Source organism: Chiloscyllium punctatum, chromosome 2 (genome assembly GCF_047496795.1).
Source record: "Chiloscyllium punctatum isolate Juve2018m chromosome 2, sChiPun1.3, whole genome shotgun sequence".
Lineage (NCBI taxonomy): Eukaryota > Metazoa > Chordata > Chondrichthyes > Orectolobiformes > Hemiscylliidae > Chiloscyllium > Chiloscyllium punctatum.
In genome coordinates, this window is record NC_092740.1 from 18,438,701 (window position 1) to 18,459,490 (window position 20,790).

Below are 20,790 nucleotides of genomic sequence, written 5' to 3' on the forward strand. Positions count from 1 at the left end.
ATACTGCAAAAGTGACATCACCAACATCCTGTATAACCTCAACATGATGTCCCAACTCCTACATTCAATGGTCTGGACAATGAAAGCAAGGTTGCTAAACACCTTCTTAACCACACTGCCTACCTATGATGCAAATTTCAAAGAATTATGAACCTGCACCCTTAGGTCTCTCTGTTCTACAACACTACACAGGGCCCTACCATTAATTGGATAAGTCCTGTCCCTGTTTCTATTACCAAAGTGCAATACTCGAAATACCTTTCCTAAATCTTCGCATGACCTCTGCTCAGTGGTGAACAATCTTTAAAGTTATAAAATCCACAAAAAAAGCTTTATCTCACTGGTACTCACTCCAAGTTATTACATTGCTACACTTAATTGTTTGGATTATCCACTTTAAAATGGCAGAAATATGTAAAGAAAACCAATCACTGATTGTTATTTTGGTAAGTTGCTTTCCCGCACAGAAAGCAGGACCAGGGTTGTGTGAGCAACTGAAAATCTTCAGAACCTTCCCTTAGCACTTCATCTCTAGTTGATCCCACTGTGTGCCAAGCTAGGTCGGTCTGATCAGTTTTTAAGCTGCTTGAGCGTAGTTCCATCAAAACTACGCAGTCCAAAAGATGGACTCCTGGCAACCTGTGAGCAACACTACTGAGGATGAGCTGATTAATGTCAGTGTGTTTATGAGCACAGGCCATTCACTCTGCTATGCCAGTGTGTTGCTCTTGTGAACACCAATTGAACCTAGTATTAGTTGAAATTTTGTGTGGGGCGTGTTTATCTGGAAGAACTGGTTTTGTGTGCTGGTGTCGCGATGAGACAATGCAAAGTTGCTCACAGCTGTTTAATTAGCAGAACTGCCTCATTTGTGGAGACGATTGCAATATGTTACTGCCCCTATTGTGTCTCCAAGAAGATATGCAAATATTTAGTGTGGAGCAAAGAGGAAGGACATTTGACCCCACTATACTCAGTAGGGACTTTGGAATTAACCCAGTTCCCCTGCACTTTCCCCATTAACCTGCAATTTTAAAATTTTTACGTATTTATCATTCTCCTCTTTGCAAATTTGTTACTGAGCCAAATTCTAAGCATTCTTTCAGGCAATGCATTGCAGTTCATAACAACTCACTGCCTGAAACATATTCTCTTCTTTTGCTTAGCTAGCCAATTGTCTTCAATTGTCACCCTTTGGTTCCCAATTGAAAATCTATTTTTTTTTGCAGCGAATGGACTTTTGCAGTCTATTAATGCCAAGGTAGAATTCCATAGTACAAAAGGTCAGATTAGACAATTAAAATTGTTAATAATCAGCAATTCAATCTATAGAGCCTGACGCAATGAAACAAAACTTTCATTTCACGACTTTGAGATGCCCTAAATTAAATACTTTTTGAAATTCAGTCACTAATGGAATGGAAATGTTACAGCTAATTCATACAGGGGGAGCAATGTTATAATTTTTTAAGACATGCTGGTTGAGGGATAAATATTGGCCAAGACTTAAGGGAAAACTGTCCTGCTCTCTTTTAGAAATATTTCTGAGATTCTTTAAGCCAATCTGAGAGGACAGACCCTGTTCAATTTCTCATTCAGAATGATTGAGAATGCGGCAGTCCCATAGTGCTGACCTGAATCGTAGAATTCCTAAAGTGAGGAATCAGGCCGTCGAGTCTACACTAACCCTCCAAAGAGCAGCCCACCCAGACCAGCCACTCCCCCACTCCCCAATTCCCCAAATCCTGCATATTCCCTCAAGACTAATCCACCTAGCCTGCACATCTTTGAACTGTGGGAGGTCAACAGAGCACCTGGAGGAAACCCCCATAGACACAGGGAGAATGTGCAAACCCCACACAGATAGTCATAGAGATGTTTAGTACAGAAACAGACCCTTTAGTCCAACTCATCCATGCCAACCAGATACCCTCAATTAATCTAGTTGCATTTGCCAGCACTTGGCCAGTATCCCCATAAACCCTTTCTATTCATATACCCATCCAAATGCCCTTTTAAATGTTGCAATTGTCCCAAGTTCCATGACTTGCTCATTCCTTACACCCACCACCCTCTACATGAAAAAGTTGCCACTTAGGTTTCTTTTAAATCTTTTCCCCTCACCCTAAATCTATGTCCTTTAGTTCTGGACTCCCCCACCCTAGAGAAAAGACCTTGTCTATTCACCCTATCCATGCACCTCATTATTTTATAAATCTCTATAGGTCACCCCTCAACTTCTGACACCCCAGGAAAAAACAGCCCCAGCCTGTTCAGCCTCTCCCTGTAGCTGAAATCCTCCAACCCTGGCAACTTGCTTGTAAATATTTTTTGAACCCTTTCATGTTTCACAACATCCTTCCTATAGGAGGGAGACTAGCATTGCATACAGTATTCCAAAAATGGCCTAACCAATGTCCTACACAGCCACACCATGACTCCTATACTCGATGCTCTAACCAATAAAACCAAACGCCGCCTTCAAAATCCTGTCTACCTGTGGCTCCACTTTCAAGGAACTATGAACCTGCTCTCAGAGGTCTCTTTGTTCAGCAACAATCTCCAGGACCTTACCATTAAGTCAACAAGCTCTACCCTAATTTGCCTTTCCAAAATGCAGCACTTCCTATTTATCTAAATCAAGTTCCATCTGCCACAATTGACCCACCTGATCAAGATCCCAATGTACTCTGAGGTCATCCGAGGGTGAAATCAATTCTAAGTCCCTAGTGCTGTGAGGTAGTGGTGTTAACCACTGAGCCACTATGGCACCCAAGAGGGAGCTAACAATGTTTTTCAGGATTAAAGGGATCAAAGTGTATCAGGAGAAAGTGGGATCAGGGACTGAGTTGGATGACCATCCATGATCATATTGACTGGTGGAGAAGGCTCAAAGGGCTGAATAGGCTACTCCTGCTCCTATTACTGTAGTGATTCAGATATAACATTTGTGTCTTTGAGTCATCAGGTTGTTAAAGTATGGATTCTAGGCTGACTGTCTAGTGCAGCACCAATCTTCCAGCTGCACTGTAATTGCCAGTTTACATTGTGTGCACCAGTCCTGGGCTTGAAACATCAGCCCTCCAAATTAGGGGTGACTGAGCTAAGCTGACGTCCAATGAAGAGTCTAAATCCCTAAGATGCTTTAAAACAAAAGGCATTAGGAATAACGAAGAAAGTTGACCAGCTTTCCCACCCAAATAGTACTATGACTTGTTGGTATAGGATTTCGAATTGGAGAACCTAATACTTTTATGTTGGAGAAAGCAGTATTGGTGATGTACTTTGACAGGAAGAATAGAAGAGATGAATATTGTTTAAGTGGAGAAGATCTGCAGAAAGCTGCAGCACAAAAGGATTCATGAGGGGCTTGACAGGAAGATGCTGAGAAGTTGTTTTCCTTGTGTGTGATCAGTCAGACTCGATGGGCTGAATGGTCTACTACTGCTCATGTCTTTGGTCATATGGTGGAATTTTTTCAAGTGGTGAGAAGAGTCTGGTGGATATCAGCCCTAAGTCCTTTCTCTGTGCACTTAGAGTCTCTAACAACTTAGTTTAGGACATTGGTGTATTTACATAATAATTGGGCCCGAACACCTCTGATCTGGATATTCCATGAGGACTAAGATTTTTACAGAGTCGCTTCACATTTTGGCCATAGGTAGACCTTCTAAATCGGATTGTAGATCACATTGATCAAGGCAGCATGGTGGTCTACTGGTTAGCACTGCTGCCTCACAGCACCAGGGCTCTGGGTTCGATTCCAGCCTCGGGCAACTGTCTGTGTGGAGTTTGCACATTCTCCCCGTGTCTGCGTGGTTTTCTCTGGGTGCTCCAGTTTCCTCCCACAGTCCAAAAATATGGAGGTTAGGTGGATTAGTCATACTAAATTGCACAGTGTCCAGGGACGTGTAGACTAGGAGAATTAGTCATGTAAAATGTGGGGTTATGGGTAGTGGGGGGGGGGGGGGGGGTTTGGGTGGAATGTTCTTTGGAGGGTCGGTGTGGACCCGATGGGCCAAATCGCCTCTACCTGCGCTGTAGGGATTCTATTGTACCTGGCTGCATAACAACAGCAACATGCATTTATGTAGTGCCCTTAACACATGGGAGTTTTACTATGTTGAGCGGAGGAATTGTTAAATATCGTTTCACTATAGAAGCTATTAAAGCAAGTGACCTAAAGCTTGGTGAAAGAGGTTAGTTTCAAAGACTGTCTAAAAGGAGGAAAGAGATTGAGAGGTTTAGAAGGTAATAATGGATGGTAGGGCTTGGAAGCTCAATGAATGACATTCAAAGAGCGATTTAAAAATTGAGATGTATTCGACCAAATTGAAGGGGTACAGAGATCTTGAGGATGGGGAAAGAAGAATGCATTGTCAAGTTTGAGAGCATCAGAGAGTTAAGGACAGGTGAGGGCATGGAGGGATTGAAATAAAAGGATTAGATTTTTTTTTAATTGAAGCATTGCCAGATGCGGCGACCTTGCAGGTCAACTAGCAAAGAGACGAGAGGTGAACAGGATTTGGTGGACATCAGAGCTTTAGATGAGCACAAGAAATCGTAAAGGTAACTATGGAAACTCCTCAGAATGAAAACTTATGTTACAGTTAAAGGTGTAATCTGCTGAGTGATAGAATTCTAATCAAAAGAAACATTGGGAACAGCAGTGTATTTAGAATTTTACCAATCATCGAAAAGATAGAATGATGTACGAAGGGCTTTTGCCCGAAACATCGATTTCGAAGCTACTTGGATGCTGCCTGAACTGCTGTGCTCTTCCAGCACCACTAATCCAGAATCTGGTTTCCAGCATCTGCAGTCATTGTTTTTACCTCCCATTTATGATGTGTCTAATCATGCCTAAAGAGAAAGGTGTGGAAGGGATTGGAAGTGAGTTTATGACTGAGGAAAGGAAAATGGTGGATAAGTTAGTGAGCCCCAAGAAAGACAAAATACATCCTACAATCTTGAGTCAGGAAAGAGAGACAGGATACTGCTGAGGCCAAGTAATTAAGTTTTGGGACATTATTAGGTGTGCCACAGAACAAATATGTCTTCACCGTAATGTCTATTTTATAGAAAGAGCCAGTAATTATTTGGGAAATTAAAGACCACTTCATTTGAAATTTGTGGTTGGCAAGTTGCAGAATCTCTAATTAAAGTTTTAATGACCACTCATTCAGATAAGCTAATTAGAACTGGCCAACGTAGTTTACAAAGTGAAGACTATGTTGAACAAACCTCTGAATTCTTAAGGGGGTGGAGATGGTAGGTGCAGTACATGGATCTGTTTGGACTTCATGAAATCTGTCAAAAAGGTATCATTGAGATAGGAGTGAGATTAAGAGTTCAGAAATTAGAGAGAGAGTAGCTAACTGCATTACAAATTGGCTAGCAGGAAGAACACAGAGTTGGAGTTATGGGAAGTTTTTAGCATACTGCTGGAAGTGGCTAACATTCCAGGTTTTCTGGTCTGAGGCAGTTTCTATTCCATATATCATTTAGTGATTTGTACAAAGTTTTGGGGTGACTGGTGTTGGAACTTGGTACAAAAAAATGGTAAGTTAGAACATAGAACAGTACAACACAGAACAGGCCCTTCAGCCCACGATGTTGTGCCGACCACTGATCCTCATGTATGCACCCTCAAATTTCTGTGACCATATGCATGTCCAGGAGTCTCTTAAATGTCCCCAATGACCTCGCTTCCACAACTGCTGCTGGCAACGCATTCCATGCTCTCTCAACTCTGTGTAAAGAACCCACATCCCCTCTATACTTTCCTCCAACCAGCTTAAAACTATGATCCCTCGTGTTAGTCATTTCTGCCCTGGGAAATAGTCTCTGGCTATCGACTCTATCTATGCCTCTCATTATCTTGTATACCTCAATTAGGTCCCCTCCCCTCCTCCGTTTCTCTAATGAAAAAAGTCTGAGCTCATAAGTTAGCTGCAGTTTTATAAAATCAGGACAGGCTACAGGATTGAGGTCACCTAGACGAAAGTGAGGATTGTGGATGCTGGAGTTTAGAGTCGAGAGTGTGGTGCTGGAAAAGCACAGCTGGTCAGGCAGCATCCGAGGAGCAGGAGAGTCGATATTTCGGAAAAAAGCCCTTGAGATATCAGAATAGTAGGCTTACAATTGCTAGCTGAAATTTGGTGTCAGTAAACATGAGATTATGCATTATGCTTAACAAAAGACACCCAGGTGAATATACTTTGAATAGAAATAGCCTTTGTACTGTCAAAAAGCTGAAGAATTTGCACATGCGGATTCACGTGACTTCAAAAGGCAGCATTTTAAGTTGATAAGACTCTTAAGAAAAAGTTAATATCATTCTAGATTTTATGATTGGAAATTTGGACTCAAAGTCCAATGGGGAGGCAGTGGCCTAGTGGTACAGTCACTTGATTGTTATCCCAGTGACCCATGTAATGCTTTGGGTATTCAGGTTTGAATCGCACCACAGCAGATGGTAGAATTTGAATCCAATAAAAATCTGGGATTAAGATCGTGAATCCATTGTTGATTTTCGGAAAAACCTATCTGGTTTAGGGGAGGAAACACCCCTGCTTACCTGGTCTGGCCTTCATGTGACTCCAGGCCCACACCAATGTGGTTGACTCTTAACTGCCCTTCAGGTAACTGGGGATGGACAATAAGTGCTGGCCTTGCCAGCAACACCCACATCCTGTGAATGAATTTAAAAAAGTCAAAGCAGCAATGAGACGAGCACAAACATTCAGTCCATTGTGTCTGATTAAAACAAAGAACTGCAGACACTGAAAATCTGAAATAAAACAAAAATTGCTGGAGAAACTCAGCAGGTGCGGCAGCATCTGTGGAGAGAAGAACGGTTAACACTTCGAGTCCAGTGACCTTTCTTCAGAACTCTGAATCCATTTAGTGAGTTCAATTAGTTTGATGTCTTTACCCTTTCTATATGGCCCTGTAAATATTTATTGTTTAAAGGAACTACACAATTGGAATTTATATTGGATTTGATTCTATCATTTTCCAAGCAATGTATTCTTGTTCAGAACAACATAACTGCATTTAAGAAAAGTTCTACTCTTTCCCCAACACTAACTTTTTAACCTTTTAAATTAACTTAGGCCTGTATTCTCTCGTTATTGGCCCACCTACCAGTAGAAATATTTTTCTCCTTATTTACTCTATTTTAAGCATTAATGATTTCAGATGCCTCTATTAAATCTGTCTGACACCTGAGTAGGGCAGTTTTCTACTCAAAATTGTAAAAGCACAAAACCTTGAAGGTTTAGCAAAGAAAAAAATGTAAATGATTTAGACACCACTAGTGTGAGGAACTCAAGCGTGAAGAAAAAGTTGTGAAGTGGCATTTTTATATTTCAAACATTGCAGATTGCAGGGTAATTTGATAAGGGTTTTTAGAATTAGGAAGGAATGCAGTGGGTTGGATTAAAACTGGTCTCTGCAGTTGAGAGGTTGAAAATGAAGGTTGTCACTTGCTATTAAAAAATTAAGAACTTAAGAGAGCTCCATTTCATGTCTGCCACCACCTCCCAAAACTGGAAACAAAGTTAAGCTAACTCAACAATCATGATTATATTATTTGAAGGGGAAGAGGTTGAAGGAATAGGGAAGGAAGTGGACTAATGGTGATTCGGTTGATATGTTAGTATTCGTGGTGAAAGACGCTGTTCAATATTGTAACTCGTGCATACAAACACATTTCATTACCACAGCACTATCTACTTATATGGTTAATGTTTTATTAGACAGCGGCATTATTTAGAAAATTTAGACACCAGGTCAGTAGGAAGTTGGTAAAAAGCTTTCATTGGAGACATCGGTTTTAAGGAGCGCCTGAAAGAGTGAGAGAGGGAGGCAAGGAAGTTTAGGGAGGGAATTTCAGAGCAGAGGACCCAGGTGCAAATACTGACGGAGTGGAGCAGGGTGGTCAAAAGGCTGAAGTTGCAGGAGGTTAGCTATCCCAGGAATTGTGAAGCCAGAAGAATTTATAGGAATAAGGGAAGATCAGGCCATGGAGCTGAAAATGTAAAAGCCTTTAAGGAACTGTTGATGGTCAGGAAAGACCAGCGGGAATCAAGCATGCTCTATATTCACTCTGATTTTTTAAATTCATTCATGACATGTAGCTGTCACTGGCTGGGTCAGCACTTATTCCCCATCCCTAGTTGTCTAGAGGAGGTGGTGTTGAGCTGCCTTCTCACAACACTGTAGTACATATGTTTTCAGTAAATCCAAGGTGCCATCTCTTTGGGGGTGGGCGCGGGGTGAGGGGGTTATGGAATCGGGTAGGTGTTGGACATAGATTTACAGGCAGAGTGATGAGTGGAGACATGAGGCAAAGCACAAGGTGCAGTAGCAAAAGTGGGCCATGTAGCCCACTGAGTTGCTCTGCCATTCATTGAAATCATGGCTGATCTGATAATCCTCAACTCCATACTTCTGGTCTTTCCCACAACCCTTGATTCCCTTGCTGATTAAAGATCTGTTTATTGCAGCATTGAATTTACTTAATTACTCAGCCTTGACAGCTCGCTCTGGTAAAGAAGTCTTCAGATTCCACGAGAAAAGTGATGGCCTAGTGCTATTATTGCTAGGCTATTAATCTAGAGCTGCAGCTACTGTCCTGGGCATCTGAGTTCACATCCTGTAGTAGCAAATGGTAGAATTTGAATCAAGTATGAAAAGAAGGCTGGAATTAAGGATGACCATAAAATCATTGCCAATTGTTGGGGAAAATCCCATCTGGTTCACTATATCCTTTAGGGAAGGAAATTACCATCCTGACTTGAATGGTAGCCTAAAGTTGCAATTGGGATCGCACCATTCACACAGCTCTGCTTCCAATACCTGACTGCCCGGTCCTGAATAACTGTCCCCTTCCCTCTGACTCACGGTCCTGTTCCATCACTGTTTATCATTCCCTGAATGAAGTGGGGATCAGTACAGGAGGTGGAGTACCATACTCCAGGAGCAGGGGGTTTAAGTCTCAGGATTTGAGGTCGGCCATTTAGAGCTGAGATGAGGATGAAATTACTTCACCCAGAGAGTGGTGAGCCTGTGGAACACTCTCTGCCACAGAAATGCAGTTGAGGCCAAAACGTGAAATGTTTTCAAGAAGGAGTTGGATACAGTTCTTTGGGGCCTAAAGTGGTGATAGGGTATGGGGAGAAAGCAGGAATAGTGTACCGAGTTGAACAATTGGCCTTGAACAAATTGAATGGTGGAGCAGGGCCAGCTGGCCTACTCCAGCTCCCGTTGTTTGCGCTTTTACAGCGCAGCAAGAACTAGAACCGGGTAGACACCAGGCTGCAAAATGTGGTGCGAGCATTCCTCAGGTGTGCAGGCACCAATGGCACTGCTCATGTGACTGTGGGCAAGACATGCCCCGCCTTCCAGTTCCAGGTGCACATTGATGACATCGGGGGGGGGGGGGGGGGGATGTTCTTTTTAGCATATTTTCTCACCCACTTTCCTAATCTCTTTTGTGAGAGAGTGAGGAGGTATTGGGAGGATTGGCCATCTTTTTATCAGCCCATTAAACTGCGCCCTGGATGCTGTTTGACCTTATCGTGGTTTATAAAATCATGAGGACCATAGATTAGGTGAATAGCCAAGGTCTTTTCTCCCCATTGTTGGGGATTCCAAAACTAGAGGGAACAGGTTTAAGGTGAGATGGGAAAGATTTACGCTGTATAGTCTACGTTTGCACAAAACCTTAGTTAGGCTGCTTTTGGAATATTGTGTGCAGTTCTGGTTGCCATAGTCTCCGAAGGACATGGGTGCTCTGAAGAGGGTACAGAGAAGGTTTAGCAGAATGTTGTCTGGTCTGGAGGGTTTTAGTTATGAGGAGAGATTGAATAAATCTGGATAGTTTTCACTGGAAAGACAGAAGCTGAGGGGCAACCTGATCAGGTCTACAGGATTATGAGAGGGTGGATAGTCGGAGGCTTTTTCCCAGGTGGAAAGGTCAACTACAAGAGGTCACAGGTCAGGTGGGGGTGGGTGAGTTCAGGAGAGAAATGTGGGGAAAATGTTTCAGAGTGTGATGGGTGCCTGGAGCGCACTGCCAGTGCAGGTGGTGGTAGCAGGCATGTTAGCAACATTTATGATTTATCTTGATAGACACATGAATGTAAGGTGAACAGAGAAATAGAAACTATGCATGGGCAATAAGAAGCAGGTCTAAGTGAGGACCAGGAATCGGCACAGGCATGGTGGGCTGAAGGGTCTGTTTCTGTGCTGCATAGTATTGTATATTGTATTTTTTTTTAAAAGGGACTCAATAGGTATCATTTTCAGAGGGTGATGCATGTATAGAACAAGCTGCCAGAGGAAGTAGGTAATTGCAACATTTAAAAGATATTTGGACAGGTACATGGATAGGAAGTGTTTAGAGAGAAATGGGACCAGTTCAATTTAGGAAATGTGGTCAGCATGGGCGACTTGGGCTGAAGGGCCAGCTTCCGTGCTGTGTGAATCTATGACTCTTCCATGTCCAACAAAGCCCTATCATGGGAGCTGAAGCCAGAACGTCTGATGCAGAGGGTAGGAACTCCGTCTTGTCCTAAGGGAAGACAATTCAAGAATATGGTCACTGGAATGTGAGACTGGTACTGGAATGGTAATGATGTTTATTTGAAGAGCTGGTGTAGGCATGGTGCCATAACAATCCTGCGATTCAGAAGCAGGTAGGTGCAAAGGTCATGCCTGAATTTACACCACCTCTGTTAAAATGGTGTACCATTTCCAGTTCTCCTGAAAGATTCCTGATCTGAAAAACTGTTTCTTTCTCCACAGATACCGTCGAACCCGCTGAGTACTTCCAACGTTTTCTGGCCTTTTCTTAAGGAAATGTGAATAGGTTTCTGTTAGCATTTCACAACTTTCCACATGCGACTATTCAGGAGTAGGCTGAAACCAGACTGGTTTAACCACGGTGGTTGATTCAGAAATGTCATTTTGACTTTTGGCCCTAAATGAAACCCTTGTATAGTTAGCCATGTTGGCACTGCCTCTGTAATAGCATTGCAGCTCGAAGCAGTGAATTGGCAGTTTAACTGATCTTACTTTTTAGAAAATTAATTCACAGAATGAGGGAGTCGCTGGCCAGGCCAGCACTTATTGCCCATCCCTAATTGCCCAGAGGGCAGTGAAGAGCAAACCGCATTTCTGTGGGTCTGGAGTCTCATGTAGGCCAGACCAGGCAAGGATGGAGACAAAAAAGAAACAGCAGCTGCTGGAATCCAAAATAGGCAGGCACGAGACCGGAAGGACACAGCAAGCCAGGCAGCATCAGGGGGTGGAGAAGTCGATGTTTCGGGTGTAACCCTTCAGAACTGGGGGTGGGTGTGGGGGAGGTGGGGGGGAGCTGAAGATAAAGAGGGTGACCCTGAAGAAGGGTTATATCTGAAATGTTAACTTCTCCACCTCCTGATGTTGCGTGGCTTGTCGTGTTTTTCCAGCCTCCTGCCTGTCTAGACCAGGTAAGGATGGCAGTTTCCTTCCCTAAAGGACATTCGTGAACCAGATGAGTTTTTTTCCTGACAATCGGCAATTGGTCATCATTAGACGCTTAATCCCAGATTTTTGTTGAATTCAAATGCTACTATCTGTCGTGGCGGGATCCAAACCCAGATCCCCAGAACTTTACTTTGTTCTCTGGATTACAGACCAGCCATTGCCTCTCCTTAAGCAGTTGAAATATATTTGGCCTGTTGTACCAGTGCCAATATTGTGAAAGAGCAGTTGGTCTCATTACCCTGCTCCTTTTTCAAAGAAATGAAATTTTCCCTTTTTAAGCAATGATTCAATTGCGAGTGCTTTGGTGAGGGTGTATTGAAAACACAAGCAAGGTGGATATGATGGAACTCTATATGATGATGGCCGGCTGGAGTACTGTCTGCGGTTCTGGTCCCTGCCCTATAGGAAGGATGGGATTGCACTAGGGGTGCAGAGGAAATTCACCAGGATGTTACCTGGGCTGGAGCAATTCAACTGCGAAGAGAGACTAGATAGGTTGGTGTTGTTTTCCTCGGAGTGGAGCAGACTGAGGAAGGACATGATTGAGATATACAACGCAAGGGACCCGGGTTCAATTCCTGCCTTGGGCAACTGTCTGTGTGGAGTTTGCACATTCTCCCCGTGTCTGCGTGGGTTTCCTCCGGGTGCTCTGGTTTCCCCCCACAGTCCAAAGATGTGCAGGTTAGGTGAATTGGCCATGGTAAATTGCCTGTAGTGTTAGGTGCATTAGGCAGGGTAAATGTAGGGGAATGGGTCTGGGTGGGTTGCTCTTCGGTGGGTCGATGTGGACTTGTTGGGCCGAAGGGCCTGTTTCCACACTGTAGGGAATCTAATCTAACCTGACAAATTTTCATGCAGAGGTGATGATGCCTGGAACTCACTGCGTGAACAGGTGAGAGAGGTAGCAATCCTCAACGTGCTTAAGAAGTTTTTAGATGACCATTTGAAACATAGCAGCATACAATCCATGCAGGAAAATGAGATGAGAGTCAATTGATGCTAGATGCCCAGAGTGGACACAATGGGCCGAAGGGCCTCTCTCTGTGCTGTAAAATCTCTATGACTTCTAATGATTTGCAAGAATGGATGAGGGTCTTTGTTTGCAAGACCAGATCGGTAAAGATAAAGTTGTCTTTGTTTAGACAAGAAGTTTGGGGAGGATATCTGAACGAGGTTTTCAATATCATGAAGGGTCTGGACAGAGCAGGTGAGAAACTGTTCCCTTTGGCCGGAAGGTTGAGAAGCAAAACATATTGGTTTAAGACGATTGGCAAATGAAGCAAAGATGCTGTGAGGTTACTATCAGGACTGCACTGCCTGAGAGGGATGGTGCAAGCAGATTCAATAGAGGCTTTTGAAATAAATTTGGAAGGGAATAATTGTGTGATTGCGTTGAGAAAGGGTGTGAGGCCAGCTGGCAGAGAGCCAGCATGAACTTAATGGCCCTCTTGAACCATTCACATTCTAATTGCTGTACAAATGTTACCATTAAGTCTGCTTGGAGCTATAATCTAAAATGCACCCTATTTCAAGAAAAAAATCCCTTTGTCTCATCTTTTCTTATAAATCAATGATCTGTGCCCTCTGGTTACTGTACTGTCTGCCAGTGGAAACCACTTCTTCTAGTGTCCCCTGTCAAATGCCTCATGATTTTGAACACCGCCAACACAGTTTTCCCTTTAAACTTCTGTATTCTAAGGAGATTGAACCCAGTTTCTCTTGTCCCTCCATTTAACTGGAGTCCCTCAGCACTGACACCTTCTTGTATGTCTCCTCTGCACCCTTTCTGAAGTGTTGCTTTCCTTTCTGACCTGGTCTGTTTCAGTGTTTGGTTTGTATTGGAGCTGTCCATTCTAACCCTGTCCTTTCCCATAGAAGGGATGTCTATCTCCTTGAAACTGTAGGAAATGGGAGTTCTTCGGGTGATGTTATTGTGTTTTATTTTCTACCTGAGCCAATTCAAGGATATCTTCAGCTTTCAATTGAAATTGAGACATTTGGAAGGATATTTTCTTGCTTTGAATCTCCTGTTCTTTATCATAGAATTGTAAGGCCTTACAGCCATGAAGGGGGCCACTCAGCTGTCAAATTTGAAAGAGCTCTCAAAATTGTCTCACTTCCTCAGCCCCCTCACCATTAAAGGGGCTGATTTGTTGTATGACAGTGACATGAATAATGTGGCTCGGTTCAAGTCAGCAGCATTCTGACCTCCTCAGGCCAGGAGGTCGGAGTTTTGAGTGCCACTCTGAGGCCTGAGTTACGTACACTCCACGCGGGGATACTTTGCATAGCGGAGTGAGTGCTGCACTGTCAGCGGTGCTGTCTTTCAGATGATGTCAATGATCCTGTGACGCTGATGGAGAAAGAATTGAGAACCCGTGGTGGTCAGCCGTCTTTCCGAGATCAACACCATCTCATTTAAAAAAAATGCAGGTTGAGAGGTTGTTCTTTCCAGTTGGTGCTTGCCCCACCCTGTTCTGTCTAATTAGCCATGGAGCAACAGTGAGAACTTTTAAAATTGGTTCCTGTGTACTTTAGGATATCCTGAGGATGTGAAATGGATTTTTGTATGAATTTGCAAATTCATTTCTCCCTTCTCTGGTGATAAAATGTCTCCACTCCACACTGCTTGGCTGCTTTCCATGTGGCCCTACATCAAGCAGGAGGTGTGTGTATGTGTGTGTGTGTGTAACTGTAGACCCTTCACCCCCCCCCCAAACTGTTTCTTTACACTGTGTGTCAATCTGAGCAATTTGTCTTGCCACCCACTGGCACTTTTAATTTGTTTGTATCCTGGTAAGAGTACAAGGATTGAAGGAAGCGTGTACGGGGAGCGTAAGTGGAAGATTTGAGTCAGTGAAGTGCACATTTCTGTTTCTAAAGTTAGCCCTGTGTGACTTTCCTTGGGCTTTATAATCCTTGTTGGCTGATTCGCAGATATTCAAATGTTGCCAGATCACTTCAGGCTCTGTTTGTGTGTAAAGAGACTTAGGGCGGAAACAGTATCTTTCACAACTTTAGAGCACTTTCCAGGCAGTTAGGCAATGCTTTCAAGTGTAGTTGTTGTTGTACTGTTGGAAAGGCAGCATCCAAGCATCGTACCTGCATCAGAGCCCCACAGACAGAAGATAATGACAGTCTGTTTTATGTATCCCTCAGCCAGGTAGCATATCGGTCAGGACATTGGAGAGATGTTCCCTGGTCATGTTGGAAATATTATCCTGGGATGGTGGGAATCTGGAACTTGCTGTTAATAAGGGTGGGAAAGGCAGAAATCCTCATTACGTTTAAGAAGAATTTAGACGTGCGCTTGCGATGCCAAGGAATCTAAAGCTATAATAGTGCAGGAAAATGGCATTAGAAAAGTTAGGTGATTGTTTTTGATTGGCACAGATTCAGTGGGTCAAGGGTTTTTTTTCCTGTGCTTCACATCCACGTGTGGGGGCTTTGGTTTAAAATTTCATCTGAAGTGCTTTTTCAGTTGGATGGGACGGTGGCTCAGTGGTTAGCACCACCGCCTTACAGCGTAAGGGTCCTGGGTTCGATTCCAGCCTCGGGCAATTGTGTGGAGTATGGACATTTGTCCTGTGTGTCTGTGTGGGTTTCCTCTGGGTGCTCCAGTTTCCTCCCACAGTCCGCAGAAGTTCAGGTTAGGTAGATTGGCCATGTTAAATTGCCCAGGGATGGGCAGGCTAAGTGGATTGGCTGTGGGGAATGCAGGGTTATAGGGAGGGGGTGGGTGGGTCTGGGTGGGCTGCTCTTTGAAGGGTCGGTGTAGGTGTGGTGGACTGAATAGCTTGTTTTCACACTGTAGGGATTGTATAGTTCTAACCTATTGTGCTGGAGGTATTGATGCTAATTTTGTGTACAAGTTCCTGGAGTGGGGCTTGCACTCAAAATCCAGTGACCCAGAGATTGTAGGTGTTATCCATTGTTCAGAAGGGATTTACCAGGATGTTGCTAGGTAAGGAAGATTTGAATTATAAACAAAGGTTGGATAGGCTGGGATGTTTTTCACTGGAGTGTAGGAGGATGAGAGGTGACCTGATAGAAGTTTATAAAATCATAAGGGCTATATATAAAGTTTAATGGTGTATCTTTTCCTTAGGTTTAGGCATTTCAAGACTACAGGGCACATATTTAAGATGGAGAGGAGAAAGGTTTAAAAAAGACATGAAGGACAAATAGTTTACACAGAGAGTGGTTCACGTGTGGAATGGACTTCCAGAGGAAGTGGTGGAAGTGGGCACAATCACAACCTTTAAAAGGCATTTGGATAAGTACATGAATAGGGAAGGTTTGGAGGAATATAGGCCAGGAGCAGTGGTGTGGGTGGGAAACTAACTTAGTTTGGGATTATGTTCAGCATGGACTGGTTGAACTGAAGGGTCTGTTTCTGTCCTGCATAACTCTGACTCTATGACGTTAAATGAGAAACAACAAAAATAAGAAAAAAAGTCACTGGAAGACAGAGACCACGTTAGGAATGTTCTGCTGTGACGAAGGGTCACTGGACCTAAAATGTAAACTGTGTTTCTCTCTACAGATGCTGCCAAACCTGGTGAGTTTCCCCAGCAATTTCCATTTTGGTTTCAGATCTCCAGCATCTGCAGTTCTCTGTTTTATTGCAGGAATATTTCATCATGGCGTTACATTTAATAGGCATCTGGATGGGTATATGAATAGGAAGGGTTTGGAGGGATATGGACCAGGTGCTGGCAGGTGGGACTAGATTGGGGTTGGGATATCTAATCAACATGGATGTGTTGGACCGAAGGGTCTCTTTTCATGCTGTACATCTCTATGACTCTATCCAAAAAGAAATGATAGTTTAATATATCAGAAAGGTGAAGAACATCCGTCTGAAAATGTTTTCAATTTTTCGATACTAAAAATCTAGTTTGTCTTATTATAAAGATTGTAAGCTCCAGAGATGAAACTGCATCTTAAAGGAAACAAATAAAGTTAATCACTTCAACTTCCCTTTGCACAACTTGGGGCTTCAGGTTTTATTTACAAGAGGAAAGAACTACATACGTTCATAATAAGCAATTGTAAATGGAGTAGAGTTCATTTCGTACCATGTTGAAATGGGTAGTGTTCATGTTGTGGAATCATAAGTCTGTGGATTCTGGTTGTGGGTCCGCTCTAGAGTACAAAGTTCAGGCTTATTGCCAGCACAGGGCAATACGGTGGCTCAGTGGTTTGCACCGCTGCCTCACAGCTCCAGGGACCCGGGTTCGATTCCATCCTTGGGCAACTGCCTGTGTGGAGTTTGCATATTCTCCCCCTGTCTGTGTGGGTTTCCTCCGGGTGCTCCGGTTTCCTCCCACAGTCCAAAGATGTGCAGATCAGGGGGTCATGCTAAACTGTCCATTGTGTCCAGACTAGTCATGGGAAATCACAGTATCTGGGATAGGGTGGTGGCAGGGATGCTGTTTTGAGCATCGCTGCTGGCTTGATGGGCTGAATGGCATGCTTCCACACCATAGACGTGCTTCCACACCATAGGGGTTCTATGATGCAGGTTCGAATTTGACCATGGTGGATAATGGAATTTGAACTTAATCAATAATCTGGAATTCGGAAACTGACAGTGATCCTGAAGCTGTTGTCACTTGTTGGACAAGTACATCTGGGTTACTAATGTCCTTCAGAGAAGGAAACTACGCACCTATATGTGACTTTAGATCTACAGCAATGTGGTTAATTCTAAATTGCCATCTAATCCTAAATATTTTATAAAATGGCCTCAAACAGATAATTATCATTTTACGTTCTGTAAGATCTGTTCACTTCCTACATATTGTGAATTATGTCTTTACCTTTGCTTTTAACCATTGTTGTTTGATAGATGCTGGGGTCTTCTGCTTCCTGTTTTATCAAATTGCTTGGCATCTCTTGAGTACTCCATGTAGATGCTGCTGATACTGTGTTCAAGGTTAAATGTGTGTCTGAGTCAATAGTTTAAGGTTCATTGTGAACACACAATCTAGGCTGATCGTGCAGCGTTGGGGGAATACTGTGCTGTCAGATGTTCTATCTTTAGATGATGCTTTTAACTAAAGTGCTTTCAAGTGGATAGAAAAGATCCCATAGTAATATTTGGGGAAAATCAGAGCTTCCCCAGTGCCTTAGTCAAAGCTGGGGGCCGTGGTGGGTGAGCTGTGAGGAGCATGCTGAGATGCTTCCATGTGACAAGTTGAGTGAGTGGGCAAATGCGTGGCAGATGCAGTATAACATGGATAAATTTAAGGTTGTCGGAAAACAGAATGGCTATAAATTGAGAGAGAGAGACATGTGCATTGACACCTGGGTGTCCTCGTGCACCAATCACTGAAGGTAAGCATGCAGGTGCAGCAGGCAGTCAAAAGGTAAATGATGTGTTGAGTTCATAGCGAAAGGATTTGAATATTGGAGCAAGATGTCTTGTTTCAATTTTACAGGGCGAGAGTACACCTGGAATATTGTATGCAGTTTTGGTCTCCTTATCTGAGGAAGGCTGTTCTTGCTAGAGAGGGAGTTCAAGGTTTACCAGATCGAGTCCTGCCATCACCGAAGTCAAATATAAGAGGAGAGGTTAAATCACTAATTAGGTTATATTCACTGGAGTTCAAAAGGATGAAGCATGTGGAGGGGTGTCTCAGAAAATTATAATTTTCCAACAGTATGAGACAGCGTAAGTGCAGGAAGGATGTTCCCAATGACAGGGCATTCCACAAGTAGGGCACCAGTCTAAAGTTATGGGGTAAACCATTTGGGACTGAGATGAGAAGCCATTTTTTTTTCTCCCAGGGAGTGGTGAGCCTATGGAATTTACTACCACAAAAGCTGTTGAGTCCAAAATATTGTATGATTTGGATATAGCACTTGAGGCGAAAGGGCTGAAAGGAAATGGGGGAAAGGCAGGAACAGACAACAATTGTAATGGATAGCAGAGCAGGCTGAAAGGGCTGAATGGCCTACTACTGCTCCTATGTTTCTATATTTCTCTCTGAATCACTGAAATAGATTGCTTGTTCATTTAGTGTTATCACTGTTATGAGTGCTTGCTGTGTGCCAATCTACTGCCATTAAATTGCATTGCAACTGTGGCTGTGTTTCAGAAATACTTAATTGGTTACAAAGTGCTTTGGGACACCCAAAGGTTGCTATATTAATGCATCTTTACTACATTCATTCTAATCCATCAATTATTAAATTCTCATAACTTCTATTAATTGCACCAATTGATTTGCAAATATGACAGAAGTTAACACTTTGCTTGATGATTTACTCATCAAAGAAGTAAAGGTGCCAAAAAAAGGCCATTTTTGAGCTACCATAACAACAAAAGTGCCTCGATTTTTAGAATTCCTACTGTAGCCTTCTTCCTTTCATCCCGCCTCCGATATTACAGCCCCCTACCCTCTTCCAATTCCTCCACCTCACCATTTGTCTGTAACTGTACGGGCCCTAAACTCTTGACTCCATTCATTGACTCCATCTATACTTCCCACTGCCTTGGGAAAACAAGATCATTAAAGACCCCTTCTACCCTAGTTATACTCTCTCTCACCCTCTTCAGTTGGGCAGAAGATATAAAAATTGATGTACAGGTATGAACAGATCCAAAAGCAGCTTATTCCCCGCTGGTATTAGACTTCTGAATGGTCCTCTCAAATGTTATGTTTAATGTGGATCTTGCACTCTGTGGACCTTCTCTGCAGCTGTAACATTGTATTCCTTACTCTGTCCTATTCCCCTCATGCACTTTGTATGGTATGATCTGCTGTACTGGTTACCTGATCTCATTTATTGTCACAACTTAATGTGGGATAGATTTGAACACAACCTCTTAGAATTAGGGAATCTCAGGAACAACAGGGAGAGATAGAGTTAAGAAGAAAGAGAAGCTGTGATCTCATGAAACTTTAGACCAGACCAAAGAGACCATGTAACTTGTTCCTACTATTATATGGAATTTTCTTATGGGTTATTTGTTGACTGTTGCAAGTACTGAGTGCGGTTGGTAATAGAAGCAAACTTGGGAGGTACACTTTTTGGTAAGGCCAAAGGAGACTGAAAATTATTTCAAAGTTCTATATCCTGCAGTGGTCTGTTGCCAGCTTGGCAACAATCCCAGGCCCAATAAGTCATTATAATGCAGAAACCTGGCTACGACACAATTTTTAAAAATATTGTTAACTGAAAATGAAGCAAGTGGGAATCGGTAAATATATTTAGAAGCGGACATTGGCAGAGTCTGGTGGTTTCTGCCCACTGAAGAGTATTGTTTGTGAGTGTTGACAGAGGTTGCTTTCCTTAATAGTCTTCCTTAATAAATGACCTGGAGTGAGGAGTCACAATTGGGGTGGCTGGATTGCCAATGGTACAAAGCTCATCAATATGATCAACTCTAAAGTGCAAAATGTAAAAAAAAAATGTGAATGGAGTTTTACCTGAACCCACCAGTAGACTGGGCAGAAGGGTGGCAGATGTAGAGAAATGCAAAGTGCTCCACACAGGAGTGTTTTGTTCAGCAGCAAAAATATTTGTTATTCTTTCATGGGTATGGCTATCACTATTGAGGCTTGTATTTCATGCCCATCTCTAATTATCCCTGGGAGCAGGTCAGACACAACCCCTTTGCAGTAGGTCTGGAGTCGCACATAGGCCAGACCAGTTCAGGACGGCAGATTTCCTTCCCTGAAGGACATCAGCGAATTAGGTGGGTCTTCACAAAAATCAGTTTCATGGTCTATGAATTCCTGATTTTAAACTCCTCCACTGGGTGGAATTTGAACCTGTCTGCCCAGAAAGTTGATTTTTGCAAATGTGCCTTTGGATTGCAAATCCAACGATACTCTCTTCTTTTAAAATGTGAAATTTGGAAGGACAGGATTTTAAAAATTATTTATTGACAAAACATGGGAGTCGCTGGCTGGGTCAGCACTTATTGCCTGTCCCTAATTGCCCCTTGAGAAGGTTGGGGGTGAGTTGCCCCCTTGAACTGCTGCAGCCCATGAGCTGTAGGTAGACCCCCAATACTCTTAGGGAGGGAATTCCAGGATTTTGACCCAGTGACATTGAAGGAATATTTCCAAGTCAGAATGGCGAGTGGCTTAGACGGGAACTTCTGATGTTCCCTTGTTCTTCTAGATGGTAGAGGCCATGAGGGAACCATAAATGTGGGATAGTTTATGTTTTTTAAAAAAAAAATTAGTAATCACTTTCATGATCGATTGATTTAAAAGATTTTTCTTTATTGTT

General features: G+C 43.0%; 1 protein-coding gene across 2 annotated transcripts in view; it reads left to right on the plus strand.

The window, feature by feature from the left end:
- Positions 1-20,790, plus strand: part of LOC140494937 (microfibrillar-associated protein 3-like) — a 40,095-nt gene that overhangs the window by 4,107 nt on the left and 15,198 nt on the right. The window lies entirely within an intron of this gene.